This window comes from Manis javanica, chromosome 17 (genome assembly GCF_040802235.1).
Source record: "Manis javanica isolate MJ-LG chromosome 17, MJ_LKY, whole genome shotgun sequence".
NCBI lineage: Eukaryota > Metazoa > Chordata > Mammalia > Pholidota > Manidae > Manis > Manis javanica.
In genome coordinates this window covers 62,885,529-62,900,070 of record NC_133172.1, presented here as the reverse complement: position 1 = coordinate 62,900,070, position 14,542 = coordinate 62,885,529, and the positions used below count along the sequence as shown (strand labels likewise).

The window sequence follows — 14,542 nt, the reverse complement described above, 5'->3', positions numbered from 1 at the left end:
CACTGACAGCCATTCCCACAAGCAGGGCACTAGCCAGGAAGCCAGCCTGGGGCCAGCAGGGGTAAAGAACAGAAGCAGAGCCCAGTGCAGAGCAGCTGACACAAGCCCACGCTCACCCACAGGCTGCCCGGATAAGAGAACTGGGCCTGATGGGCACACGGAGCTGTCCCTGCGGGAGGGGGAGGTCAGGGCCACGGCCAGAGCCCACTGCCAGCCAGAGCCCACTGCCGCCCAGTGTGCGGACTCAGTCTGTCTTCACGTGCCCGTCTCTCCCCACTTCTGTTCACCAAGGGAGGGGTTTTTAAACTTCTCAGGGTGTTTTCTTAGGTTTACAGGGACACTGAACAGGAAACAGTGAGACCTTCCTACGTCCCCACCACCCCCAGTCTTCACTGCTGTGCGGCAGACTCGTCACAACTGCTGAGTCGACACCGATACATCGCCTGAAGCCCCTAGTTTACACGGGGGTTCTCGCTCTGTGTTGGACACTCTGCAGGTCTGGACGTGTGTATGATGCCAGGTATCCACCACTAGAGTGCCACACCGAGTGCTTTCACTGCCCTAGAAACCTGGGCTCCGCCGGCTCCCCACACCCCGCCCCTGGCAGCTGCCCATCCCGCTGTCTCCTTAGCATCACCGTTTCCAGAACGCCATGGAACTGCAACCACAGTGTACGACTGTGGTCATGCAGCCTGGCCCGCCCACCAGGGCTCCGGCCCCTTACGGCTGCGTGCCACAGTCCATCCCCTCTCGGAGGGCATCTTTGTTGCTTCTGAGTTTTGGCGATTACGAATAAAAGGAAGGTCTTTTCCCCGTTAATAAAAGGGACCTACACTTGGAAGAAACATTTCATTTAAAAGAACACCTTCCCTAAAATTCACCTGTGGCTGCTGCCTTCTCAGCTGGGGGACACCTGGAAAGCCTCCTGGGTGGCCTGGTGGTCAAGACCACAGCCACTGCGTCCACAGGACACCACAAGCTGACCCGTGCTGAGTACTCCGTGCAAGGCGCTGCCCCTCCCAGTGTCGCACTGGGTCCCAGGGCAGTCAGGGGAGTTCTCCAAGGCCGCACAGCAGGAGGACGTGGAGATCTGAACCTCCCCACTGGGCCACCCCCAGGGCTGGAAGGGGCTTCGGGGACACAGGAGCTGGCCCTCTGACTTCCCATCACCCCCAAACCAGGGAGGCCCACAGCGGAGTGATGTCGGCCGACTGGTGCACAGCCAGAGCGAGTCCGCGAGGTGGCTGCCTGTGGACACCTATCGGTTGTCCCCCTTCGGGGCGCATGGTGGCCCTGCACTGTTCCCTCTGGGCTGCACTGATCGGGGACACCGGCTCTGCTCACCTCTTCCTCCTGACCTCACCAGAGGGGACACAGGCTCCTTTCCACACAACAAAAGGAAGTGCAGCACAGCCCTCTGCGTGGAGGGCTTCCACGGGGCCACGGCACGTGGCTCTCACAGCAACCCCGCGAGGCAGGCTCGTTCTTGTTCCCATTTTGCAGATGCAAAAACCGAAGTGCGATAAAACTGTCGCTTGGCCAAAGTCCTGATGTTGAGGAAGCAGCTGAGCTCGGACCCCGTCCCGTGGGCCTGACTCCCTGGCCCACATTCCGGACGATTCTTCCCTACTGCCCCCCTGAAGGGTAGGGAAGGGCGAGGCCGACAACAGGGGAAGTGGACTCCGGCTGGGCCTCGCTGCCTCCCCACGGCCGGGGGCTCTCACACCTGTGCAGACCCCGGCGGCACAGAGGACTCACTCTGGGAGCAGGCAGTGGGGGGCACGGGACTTCGCCAAGGAGGCCTGTTGCTCCTGAGCCCTGGGTTGAGCGCTGGGCTCCCGCCAGCAAGGGTTCGGATGTGCAGGCTGAGAAGACCTGGGCATCGCCCGCCAGCTTCCAGATTTTAGCCCCACGTCCTGTCAGGCCTCAGGGAGCACAGACCACCCTTGTCCCTCAAACCCAGCGGCCCCTGGTTCTCCCTCTGGGCATAAACAGGGGAGGCGGGAAATGAATGAAGCACAGAGGGGGTGCCCCAAATCTGCTGTGGGGACCACCTTTCCTGGACCCACACTCCCCTCTCTGGTCCCCCAGCAGACAGTCAATAGCCACCGAAGCTTGTACAAGTGACCTAATTCAGCTGTGCCTCAGTTTCCTCTCCTGGGAAATGTGGGTATTGTCATTGTCCCTCAATAGGCTTGTTGTGAAAATAAATGGGATTTGTATTTGCAAAGCACGTCAGGCTGGTATCAGGCACGTAGTGGTCGCTGTGTTACATGCGTCAGGAGGCCTCCCCGGTCTGCTCAGTGAACAAGCCGAGTGTGGCACCTGAGGACTCTTGATGAGTGGGGGGCTGCCACTTCAGGTGACTGGCAGCCTCCGCCCCCCACTTTCCCGGGAAGTCCCGGCCCTCTCCTTCTGGCTCTGCTCATGGCATTGCACATACGCCCCCAAACACACCGGGGCCGCTGCCGAGTGCCCAGCCTTCTCCACCCACCCCCAAGGAGCCGTGTTGAGATGGGGGTTTGTGACGTGGTTGTGAGTCACTGTCCTAGAAGCGATGCACCTGCCCCTGGGGGCTGCAAACTGCACAAGGCCCAGCGAGACCTCCATAGGCCTGCTTCCGATCACTGGGCCAGACAGCCCCACAGGCAGGGCCAAGGCCTCTGTGCGGGGCCTCCTGCTCCAGAGGGACAGGCAGACGCTGTGGGGGTGTGGCAAGGTGCCCGCGGGACACCGGGCTCGGTCCAGCCCCACCATCACCATGGGGCCGGGTGAGTTACGTGCCCTTGGTCCACGTCTGAAAAATGGTAACGAGAATGGTTCCTGACCCCCAGGGCCGCAGCCCGCACAGTGACTGAGCACAGGGCCCGCAGCAGCTGGCCAAGAGGGAACGCTAGGCCCCTATGGGCTCTCATCCCCACGGAGCCCCCAGGCACTGTCACAGCCCCACAGAGACCCCCAGGCGCTGTCACAGCCCCACAGAGACGCCCAGGCACTGTCACAGCCCCACAGAGACCCCCAGGCACTGTCACAGCCCCAAAGAACCCCCCCAGGCACTGTCACAGTCCCACAGAGACCCCCAGGCACTGTCACAGCCCCACAGAGACCCCCAGGCACTGTCACAGCCCCAAGGAACCCCCCCAGGCACTGTCACAGTCCCACAGAGACCCCCAGGCACTGTCACAGCCCCACAGAGACCCCCAGGTGCTGCCACAGCCCCACAGAGCCCCCCAGGCACTGTCACAGCCCCACAGAACCCCCCAGGTGCTGTCACAGTCCCACAGAGACCCCCAGGCACTGTCACAGCCCCACAGAACCTCCCCAGGTGCTGTCACAGTCCCACAGAGACCCCCAGGCACTGTCACAGCCCCACAGAACCCCCCCAGGTGCTGTCACAGTCCCACAGAGACCCCCAGGCACTGTCACAGCCCCACGGAACCCCCCAGGTGCTGTCACAATCCCACAGAACCCCCCCAAGCGCTGTCACAGCCCCACGGAACCACCCCAGGTGCTGTCACAGTCCTACAGAACCCCCCCCAGGTGCTGTCACAGCCCCACAGAACCCCCCCAGGCACTGTCATAGCCCCACAGAGACCCCAGGCACTGTCACAGTCCCACAGAGACCCCCAGGTGCTGTCACAGCCCCACAGAGACCCTCAGATGCTGTCACAGCCTCATAGAGCCCCCCAGGTGCTGTCATAGCTCTCCAGAGCCCCCCAGGTGCTGTCACAGCCCCACAGAGACCCCCACGTGCCTGTTATAGACCCACTCGTAGGTGTACACCAAAAAGAAATAAAAACCCAGGTCCACACAAACACTTGCCCAAGGAAGTTCACAACAGGCAGCATCCACAGCAGCTGAAAGGTGGAAACAACCCGAAAGCCCGCCAGTGGCTGATGGGAGAGACTGAACGTGGGCTGTCACACAAGGGGTATTACTCGGTAGGAAAGAGGAGTGGAGCGCTGACACCCGCTACAGCGTGGACGAACCGTGGAAACATGATGCTCAGTGAGAGAAGCCAGACACGAAGACCCATGTGATATGATGCCAGCTGTGTGAAGTGTCCGGAGCAGGCAGACCCGGAGCAGACGCAGAGCCGTGGGTGCCGGGAGGGGAGGGGCACTGGGCTAATGACAGCAGGGGAGGTGCAGATGTTCCCAGATGGGGCTGTTAGGCCCACCCCAGCTCCCAGGCAGCCCTGGGCGTCTCCAGCTGGGGCCTGATATTCGGGGACCCCGATGCTCTCTGGGGGCTTCTAGCACCCCCCCAGCTCTTCCTTCAGGCCCCAGCCCCGGCTGACTGCACAGCTCTGTGAACATACTATAAGTCACAGAACTGCATACTTTAAATGGGTGAATCGTATGGCAAGCAAAGCCTATCGATAAACTGTTAAAAATAAAGCCTCCAGTTGGAGGAACCCCACCTGGGGTCGGAGCAGAGAGCAGGGGGTGACGTGAGGCGGCCCCAGCCTTCCCTCGCCCGGGGGAGCATGTGAGGGTCTCTGCCTGCCTCCTGGCAGACATCACACTACCCTGTCCACCCCCAGTAGGGACACACCTCCACTTCCTGGCAGCGCCCAATAATAGCCCACCCCAACAGGACACCCTAACACCCCCCCTGGTTATGGGGCTCCGTGGGGGGCTCACAGCCCAGGATTTCCCCACAGCTTGGGTGGATTTCCAAGCTGTGCCCCAGACCTCCCAGAATACCCCCCAAATCTGCCCAGAGGCCGGGAGGCCCATGCGGTAGGGAGGGCTTGGGTCAGGACCCCCACAGGGCACGGAGGCGGAGTCCAATCCAGATGCAACGTGTTCCCGAGGGACGGGATCAGTGCACAGGCTTCCAACCTGGGGTTTGCAGACTCCCAGGGGGTCTACGGGTGGAAGCAGGGGTCCTGGGGAAAGGAATTACATCCCCATTTTTACTACCCTACCCAATATCTAGACAGACTGCAGTGCACAGTAGCATGCTCCAAACCTGTGGGCACCGGGGCCAAGGACCCCGTGCCCACAGCCCACACCTGCCCTGCAGCCCCCAAGGACGCTGGCTCCAAGCAGGCCTGGGTACAGGACAGGAGCTGCTGCCGGGGCAAGGAGGGTCTCGGAGGGCCCCACAGGCATCTCCAGGGCAGCACCTCTGAGAAGAGGCCAGAGGGGGTAGGGGGGAGCAGCAGGCCTGGCCGGTGACCAGCAGCCGGTGACTAGCAGCAGGCGTAGACCCCTCCACCTGTGCTCCCGATGGCTCAACGTCCTCCCTGCACTCCCCCTGCCCCCAGCCAGCCCCTCTTCTGACCTTGTGCCCCAGGCGACCAGGCAGAGAGTCATCCAGACCCCAGGGCACATCCGGGCAGGGGCAGGTCTCTGGCCAAACCACCTCCCAGCCCTACCCCAACTCCTGGTCAGTCCTGGGCAACTGCAGGTGGGGTCTGACATGAGCATTGGACACCCTGAACTCTCCGTGGGGGCCCCTTCAGGCCCCAGCTCCCAGGGCCTCAAAGAGCCTGGCCAGACCCCTCACCACTCCACCAGGAGAGCTGCCTTCCAGAAACTTGTCCCAGGCTGACAGGCCCTCAAGGCTAGGTTTTCCAGAACCTTCCCTAAGCCATCACCCAGAGGTCTTGAGGCACAGACCGCCATCCATGGACGAGGGGACCAAGACCATGGTTAGATGAGAGGGAACAGGTCCTGGTGCGCCCACGCCATGCCCCACACCCCCTCTCGGAGGCTGGGTCAGTCTTCCCATTGCAGCTCCAGCCTGCGCTCCCCCCTTGGAGGTCCAGCGGGGCTCCAGAGCTGTCCCGTTCCCAACAGCACCCAACTGAGAGCGTGTCCGGCTCCTCAGACGCCCCCAAGCCTCCCCACAGCCTCTCCAGCACCCTCCCACCGCCCGTGGGGAGGACCGCCCTCCCTGCATCAGGCCACATGATTGTTCCTGCACACGGGCTCCTTGGGTCTGGGTCTGCCCCCGGGCCTCGCCACCCGGACCTAGCTCTGGATGTCTGCACAGGAAATCATCTCCCCCCACGCCTGTGGGTGTGGGAAGTGGAGGCAGGGGCTGCAGGCCTTCGGAAGGGCAGAGGCACTAAGGGCATTCAGAGGCCCAGTGCTGAACCCTGCTGCCTGGATTCACATGCTCAGAATCAGCCCCAACACACGCAGCTTGCCTGGCTTGCGGCCTGAGCCTGGGCTCTGCCTGCAGGAGTCCAGGGTTGGGGGGCGGGGTGCCCCCTGTCCGGCTCCACCAGGCAGACGAAGGCCCACTGCACTTTCGTCTCAGGAACTGGGGCCCACGCTCCCCCCCGCCCGGCACAGCCCACCCTCTCCTCACCTCTCTCCTGTCTGTCTCTCCCGGACAGCCCTCCTGCCCTCCCTGTCCACTAACTTCCTCCCCTGGCTGGCAGGACACGGTGCCTGCGGGCATCTCACGGTCACTGTCACCACGCCTCCTCCAGCCCTGAGAAAACCCTCACCTCTGCTTCATTTCCACTGCGTTCTCTCGGGCCCATGGTTCATTTCCTCCGGACGGGGCTCTGCACCGTGGAGGCAGCCACTCAGCCCCCAGGCAGGGACCGCAGGTCCCCACTCTGTCCAGGCCCAGGGAGACACGGCCGGGCTGCAGGCTGGACCCTTCGTACCCAGTGGGTTTGCCTGCTGACATCGAGCTGGTTCTGTGCAGACCCAAAGGGTCAGGCTGTGGCCCCCACGGCCCAGGAGGGCCCCGCCCTGCACATGGCCCCTCGCGTCTGGCACGGCCACCGTCACACTGGCTTCTGTACTCCCTGGGGCGGCCCTGCTCCCTGTGCTCTTCCCCAGGCCCACGGCCACTCCATCAGTCCCTGCGTGGGTCCCAGCTCCCCTGGAGCCGCACCTGCTGTTCCTCCCGGATGCAGAACAGGCCCTGGATGCAGCCCTCACAGCCTCCGTCTGCAGCAAGAACCGGACAGGCTCACCCGACCTCCTCACCAGGGGCGGTGGCCCCAGTTCCATCAAGCCCCTTGTGAGCACCTCCTGTATGCCTGGCACTGAGCGAGGTACCCAGTGCGGGAAGCAGCAAGCACACGGCCACCCGGGGTGGTCAGGACTCAGGCACCAGAGGGTAAGTTGCCGGGGTATCCACACTGTATAACAAACTACAACTCCACAATAAAAAGACTAATAACCCATTTTTAAGGAGGGTAAGGATCTGAACCCACTTTTCTCCAAAGACATACAAAGGGCCGAGAAGTGCATGAAAAGACACACTGAGCACCGCGACTCGTCAGGGAGACGCAAACCAAAGCCAGTTACCCCTTCTCACCGGCAGAACGGCCAAAATCAAGACAGACACTAACACGTGTTGACGAGGATGCAGAGCGGGAACTGTGGGAGCAGCTCTGCAGATAGACGAGCGGCCCCTCAAAGGTGCCGGGCGACCCAGCCATCCACCCCCAGGTATCTGCCCGGAGGATGGGAAACACGTGTGCGCACCAACCCCTGTACACGGATGTTCACAGCAGCCAAAAGGCGGAACCCACCCAAATGGACAGATAAACACAGTGCGCTCCAGCCACACAGCGGAACAGTGTTCAGTCTGCAGAGGAATGAAGTCACGACGACACAGATGAACCTGGAGCCACAGTGAGGTGGAAGACGCCTGTCACAGAGGCCACACCGTGCAGGATCCCCGTAGGTGGAACGTCCAGGACGGGTGGAGGGTGGCGCAGTGGCCACCAAGTGCTGGGGGAGGGGTGGGGACATGACTGCTGGTGGGGACAGGTTTTCTATTCTGGGTGACAGAAAATGTTCTAAAATTAGGTTGTGGTGACAGTCGTACAACTTTATGAACACACTAAGATCCGCTGAACTGTATACTTTCAAGAGATGGATTTTATAGCATGTAAAGTATATCTCAATAAAGATGATATCCAAGGACGTCACAGAGCTTTGTATGTCTCCGAGGTGCAGGTGTGCGGTGACCAGGCCAAGTGGGGGACACGGAGGTGGGGGCGGGGTGCCCCTACTGGCGTTTTCACAAAGCTTACAGCAGCAGCTTATCTGGGGGCACCTGCATGCGCCAGGCATGTCCCTGAAACCTCCCCTGGTCTCGCGTTCAGCCTCCAGCGTGGCCTCGTGTGGGCTGTACCAAGCTCGGTCCTAGGCCGGGCGATTCTGTGGCTTCCGGAACCTGAATCTTCCATGTGACTCGGCCAAGTCACTCTGTCCCCCAGCCTGCGTTTCCTCATCTGTACAATAGCTGCGCAGACCTGGCCTCAGGGGCGGGGAGCCGATACAACGACCTACTGGATGAAATGGCCAGGACAGGCTGGCGTTGAGGTCCGGTCCCATCTTTGCTCTGCTGGTCCCCGGGCCCATCTCCATCCTCCATCACCCAGCTGTGCCCCTGGGGCTCCTCCAGGACTGGGTGTGCCTCCCCCACCAGCACCCTGCCCTCCATGACCTCCAACACCACCAGCAGTGCTCTATTTAGATGCAGACTCACCACCCCATTGCACCCTTGCCATCTCACCCACCCGAATGCAGCTTCTCACACTGCACACATTCCCAATGCAGCTCTCAGCCCCCACAGCCTCCTCCCCCAGGGGCCCTTGTGTCTTAAACAGGACCCTCAGGCCTCCAGTTCCCGGGAGCTGTCTGTCCTGGCGCACGCCCTCCCGCCTAGCCCACCCCTAAACTCTCAGGGTTCTGGTGTCCCCGCCTAGATCCAGGCTGTCATCCCCTCTCCCCCGGACACAGCACCCTCCCAGGGGCCCCCCGCTTCTACTCTGCCTTCCTCACCCAGCAGCCAGAGTGACGGTCTAAACATACGGTACAATTACCACACGGCCGGGCAACTGCACCTCTGGCTGTTTATCCCAGAGCAATAAAGGCTTATGTTCGCACAAAAGCCTTGACGTGCACAACAGCCCCAAACCGCAATCCCCAGGCGCCCCTGAAGAGCTGAAGGGCGAAACCAGCCATGGCCCGTCCACACCGCGGAACCTGCGCCAGCAGCCGAAAGAAGGGGGCACCACAGCGCCCACTGGCCGGGTGATCTCCAGGGAATCGCAGCGGGTGAAAAAGCCAGTCCCGAAGCCTACGCGTCTGCGCTTCCGCTTGGAGCATCCCAGCAGGAGAAACGAGAGATGAGAAGGAGACACCGCGGTGGGAGGAGGGTTTGGCTACCGTAGGGCGGCGAGGGGTCCCTGCAGTGAGCAGACGCGTCTGACCGGATGTGTGCACGTGCTGGCCGGGGCACTGTGCTGGAGACTTGCACAATCTCACCTACTATTCTCACAACTGCATGTGGAGGGACAACCGCCTCCCAGTAGGAGGGTTAAGGAGAGGAACACAAATGCCAGATAGCTCAGCGCCCAGCCCACCCCTCCGCGCCCCGCCTCCGCTGGGCCGCAGGGCTGGCTCCTGGCTTCTCTGAACGGCCAGGGGTTCCGGCCACGCCTTTGCCCGAGCTGCTCTCATGACGGCCTGTCTGTCCCCACGCCACTGTCCCTCCCACCCCGCTCTCCACGGCTCTGTCTTTCCTTCATTCCCCAACCATGACTTCTGGAGCTCCGCCGACCTCGTGCACTGTGGCCGGGGCCAGAGGGACCCAAAGACACGCCTGCAGCCGCCAGGAGCTTCCAGGATAGGGAGGAGATGCCACGGAATCCAGAGAGTGCAGAGCCCAGCAGCACGTGCATGGGGGGCCCAGGGGTACAGAGGGGTCTGCAGAGGGGCGCCCCACACCTGGCAAGCCCACAGATCACCCTCACCATCCTGGCTGGTGTGTGTGTCAACTACTGGCTTTTCCCCAGAGCTCGGCACGAACAGCCGAGCCTCTGAATTCAGCAAACAAACACCTGGGTGGGGGCCACAGGCAGGGGAATAGGGGGAGGGGGGTATGGAGGAAGGGGAGAGGAGGGGAGGTCATGCACAGGTGGCCGCAGCTTCCAGGCGGGCAGTGGGCACCAGCTCACAGCTCCTTGACTTTGCTCTGCCAATCAGCCTCTGTGAAGCCTGCACTGGTCGATGGCACATGCCTACAGGTAGGCCCCCACCTGGTACGTCCCAGGGCCCTCCTGGCGTCCCTTCTACCCGAAACCCTCCCCACTGAAAATCCCTCCTGGGCTCCCAAAGTAAGAGCAAGCCCCCACCTCCCCACTAATGCCTCCTTCTGATAACAGTCTGCACTCCTGAGTCCAGCTCAGCGGGGAAGAGGGGCTCCTCAGGACCACCTGCCTCAGGTGGACCCAGGTCCCACTGTAGGTCCCTGCGCTCTCTTCCAGGGAGCCTGCCAGGGGGCCTGGGCAGGAGACAGGCACTGACCACAGGTCGTAGAGTCTGTGCCTCGGTAGGCCCGACTCTTACTGCCTACCTGGGCTTCAGCTCCCCGCCTGTACAATGGGGACCATGCTTTCTTCCTGGGGGGACACAGAAAGGAGGCCCGGGCAGCTCCCAGCTCACCCGGACACTCGCCAGCAGACAGACGGGTAGAAGCTGACAGGTCTGCGCAGAGCTGGGACCGCAGAGCTGGGTGAGGAAGGTTTGCACATTAAATGCCGCACAGAAGGGCAGGCCTGTGTGTCCTCAAGAGAAGCTGGGGGGGCCTGGGGTATCCAGAGAGAGGAGGAGGGTCTCCCCAGGCCAACTCCGCCCACACCTGGCCTGTTTCGGATCCCTATGCCTGCAGGTGCCCACTGGCTCCTGTGTTCCCCCATTTCCCACTTACTGGGCTCCATGATGCCCCGCCTCAGTGTGCTTAGGCCCACGTGGAGGGCAGAAGGGTCCTTATCCTGGGGTCCAGAGAGTCTGTGAACTGCCAGAAGCACTCACAAAGCATCGCTTGTGTGCAGGGACCTGCACGTGTCCTGGGAGAGGACCCGCACCTTCGTCGCCATCTCAGAGGGGCCTGGGAGAACACAGAAGTTCATGAACTGCTGGGAAAAAACCCTCCCAATGCCCAGGTTCAGGAGACCATGTCATGCCTGCCTGCCTGCCGCTGCTTTACTGTGGACCAGGGGCTCCTGGGGCCTCAGCTTCCTCCACTGCAAAGCAAGGGGACGGCTGAAATGATCGCTCCATCGGGAAATGCCACCGGGGACGCTGCGGGGCCTGCTGAGCCCCACCGCCCACCAGCCCTGTGACCTCATCAGAGCCTGTAGCCCTGAGGGCTTCTCTTTTCTCTTCTCTGAAATGGGAGTATATGGCTTACCTCCAAGTGCTGTTTTAAGGACTAACAGAAATAACACCTCTGGTAAAGTGCACAGACTGGTTCTCGTGACAAAGTAGATGTTTGAAACTGTGAATATCCTTCTTTCTAAGGAATCTCCCTGGCTTTGAGATTCTAGGTTATCATGTATGGGCTTCGGGGCATGGAAGTCTGTAAGACATTGTAGTGGATTGAACAGTGTCCCCCAAAAAGACACGTCCATGTCCTACCCCTGGTACCTGTGAACATGTCCTTATTCAAAAAGGGCCTTTGCAGAAACTGTGAAGTTAAAGACCTTGAGATGAGCTCATCCGGGACTCAGGCTGGGCCCTAAATCCAATGACAGGCATCTGCCTTACAAGACGCAAAGAGGACAGGGTCCGGACTCCGAAAAGGATCGTGGCGACGGGCGGAAACATAAGCGCCCCTCCCCCGCTCTGACAGAGCTGCCTGGGCACGGCCTTGTCTACTTCACTGTTTCAAAATGAAGCTCGACATCTATTTCATGAGCCACTCGACCCAGAGTTTGAATAATGCTGTCCAGAGCAGCAGCTGTCAGCCCTGCCTGCCTTCGCGCCCGACCCAGGCCGGGATGCCCTCCGTCGGGGCCCCGGCCCCTGGCAGCTCCCTCATGGGTGCTCCCCCAGCAGTTCTGACGTGAGTGCCCTCATCCCGAGCGGCTGTCAGTATCACCCTCACAGTTTTAAAAGGAATCCCACTGTCCATGCTGTGCCCGGGCCCCCCGCCGGCCTCTCCAGGAATGGCCCACATGTCAGCATTTTTCAAAGCACCCAGGCGGGAGCTAGTGAGCTAAAGTGGGGCTTCTCGCATGCAGACCTTGGGTGTCTCTCAAACATCTGCACTCTGACCCCTCAGGTCTGCAGTAGGGGCCTGAGACTCTGCATTTCTGAAGGTCTCCCAGGGACCATACTTGGTGTTCCTATAGTGCAGGGGGTTAAGAGGTGCCGGCCTGGAGCTGTGGTCCTAACAGTGGGGTTCTATGACCAGCACCCACTGAATCTGGTGAGGGTGACTTCTCAAGCCCAGAAATTCAAGGGTGGAGTCAACAGTCTGTTTAACATGCCTTCCAGGCAATTCTGATACACACTCAAGTTTGGGGTGCACTGGCCAAGAGGAACAGGGGTGGGGGGCTGACACCTGCCCAGCTCCTGCAGTCCCTCAGCAGCAGAAACGGACCCTGATCTCTGCTGGAGGTCACCAAAGGCACCAGGGGTCCCCTCTGGGTCCCCATTAATAGCTGTGATGTGCCCAAGGCGGCGGGAGGTGGCACCTGTTGGTGAGGAACAGGTGTTCTGACCCCATCATGAGGGTGACACTCCTTCAGAGTCAGCCCCTCCAGTCTTGGGGCGACGGCTCCCCAGCCACCACCACCCACACCCACCTCAGGTGTCCTCGCTAGTGGGCCACCTGGGCTGCTCATGCAGGGGGACACATGCCTCTCTCCTTCCCTGCTCGGAACTGGCTGTTTCTGTTCAGGAGACCCAGAGTCTGGCACGAGGCACCCCTAACTATTTCAGACATTTTAGTTTTGCATCCAGACTGAATATTCTCTTTGGTAGAAGTCCTGTCATCCTGTCGCCAACATTTTATTTTTTGTTCATTTTCTTTCAACAGCTTGCACCACCTCAAACATGCGCAGCACGCACAGCGCTACAGACCGAAGGTGTTTGTCCCCGAAACCCATACGCTGGAATTCTAACTCCCAGTGGACAGTGTTAGGAGAGGGGCGTGCGGACGGAGCCCTCGTGACGGAGTTAGCGCCCCTACCACGGAGACCCCAGAGAGCTCGTCCGCCCCGTCTGCCACATGAGCACACAGCGAGGCTGGCCGTCTGTGGCCTGGAAGCCGCCCTCCCGGCGCCCAATCTGTAGCACCTTGGTCCCGGACTTGCAGCCTCCTGCCTGTGAGAGGGGACGCTGGGGTTCGTAAGGCCCCCACTCTGTGGCATTCCATTAGAGCGGCCCAAACAGACTGAGACCCCTCGGCAGGCTCAGCAGGTATTCCCAGGCTGCTTCACTGAAGGCGGCCTGAGCGCTCTGTCTGCGCCTTGAACACAGTAGCGACTCGGTGCCTGCTTCCCAATGACTTCATGAACGAACCAGGCCAAGGAAAAGACAGCAGCAGGGACACAGTGAGCCGGTGTTAGGAATCCCACAACGAACCTGCCCATCACATAGTGCTCCACACGGTCCCCTGGCCATGCCGGCTTCACGCCGCCACCACGTTATCGGTCCACTGCCCACTTTACCCAACATCACCTGTCTTGGGCACGTAAAACACTGACAAAGTCTCTTGTGAGCAGTGACAGAGCCAATAACAAAACACAGCAGACCAGAGAATCATATACATATAAAGAGTGTTGACATGAGGTCAACCCACTGACATGTGGGCCTTGGGGAGACCTTCCCCTTAACTGTCCACGTCTGGTTCTGAATCCTTGCGATGACACAGCTGTGCAAAATGCTGATGGGGACAGAAATTACCACCAAACGTTCCGCTCGTTCCACAAACACTGAGCGTGCACTGCACGCCAGCACTTCCGTCACACGACACACAGCGGTGGCGGGCACAGACACACATCACTTCCTGCGAGAAGCTTGCACTCCGCACAGCCCCACCCGACAGGACCTCCTGTGGTGATTGATCTCTGCCTCTGCCCGCCCAGTGGCAACCACTAGGTAACTGGGGCTTCTGTGCATTTCAAATGCAGCTGATGTGACTGAGGGGCTGAATTTCTAAATTTTATTTTATTGTGATTAATTCAAATTCAAATAGCTACATGTGGCCAGTGGCCATTATTATGGGCAGGGTTGGTCTAGATAACTAATCCATTGATACCAGTTTTAAGGAGAATGGTGGCAAAATAGCCTTTCACCGGCTGCTACCTACACAGTATCTGTTCACCTGCCTTTGGCTGGGTACTTAACGATCCCTGTGCACCCACCCCGCGGGACCTGAGCACACAGTCTGGGGCAGAGATGGGCCCCAGACTGCAGAGAGACTTCTGCAAGCCTTACCAGCGGACCCCACATGGCCAGGAGGTCACTGGGGGACACCTGGGAAGCACTCTCAACTTTTTCAGAAAAGACTGGCAGCACCTGGGTGGAAAACAGGCAGCCACCCTCAGCGGGGTGTGGAGCCCACTCCTGGCAGAATGGGAGCAGGCAAGCACCCGCCTGGAGGGGTCAGGGCCAGGCTGGAAGAGGCGGCCTGGAGGGGAGCGAAGGGGAGCGGGTGGCCCAGGCCGGGAGGGTGGGTGCTGTCCGTGGTGCTGCAGACACTGCTCCTCTCCCTGATCACGAGGGCCCACGAGAACCCGCGGTCTAGCCCACACGCC

At 60.6% G+C, this 14,542-nt stretch overlaps 1 protein-coding gene across 1 annotated transcript in view; it reads right to left on the bottom strand.

Annotated features, from left to right (window-relative positions):
- JPH3 (junctophilin 3) overlaps positions 1-14,542 on the bottom strand; it is a 64,619-nt gene that overhangs the window by 44,561 nt on the left and 5,516 nt on the right. The window lies entirely within an intron of this gene.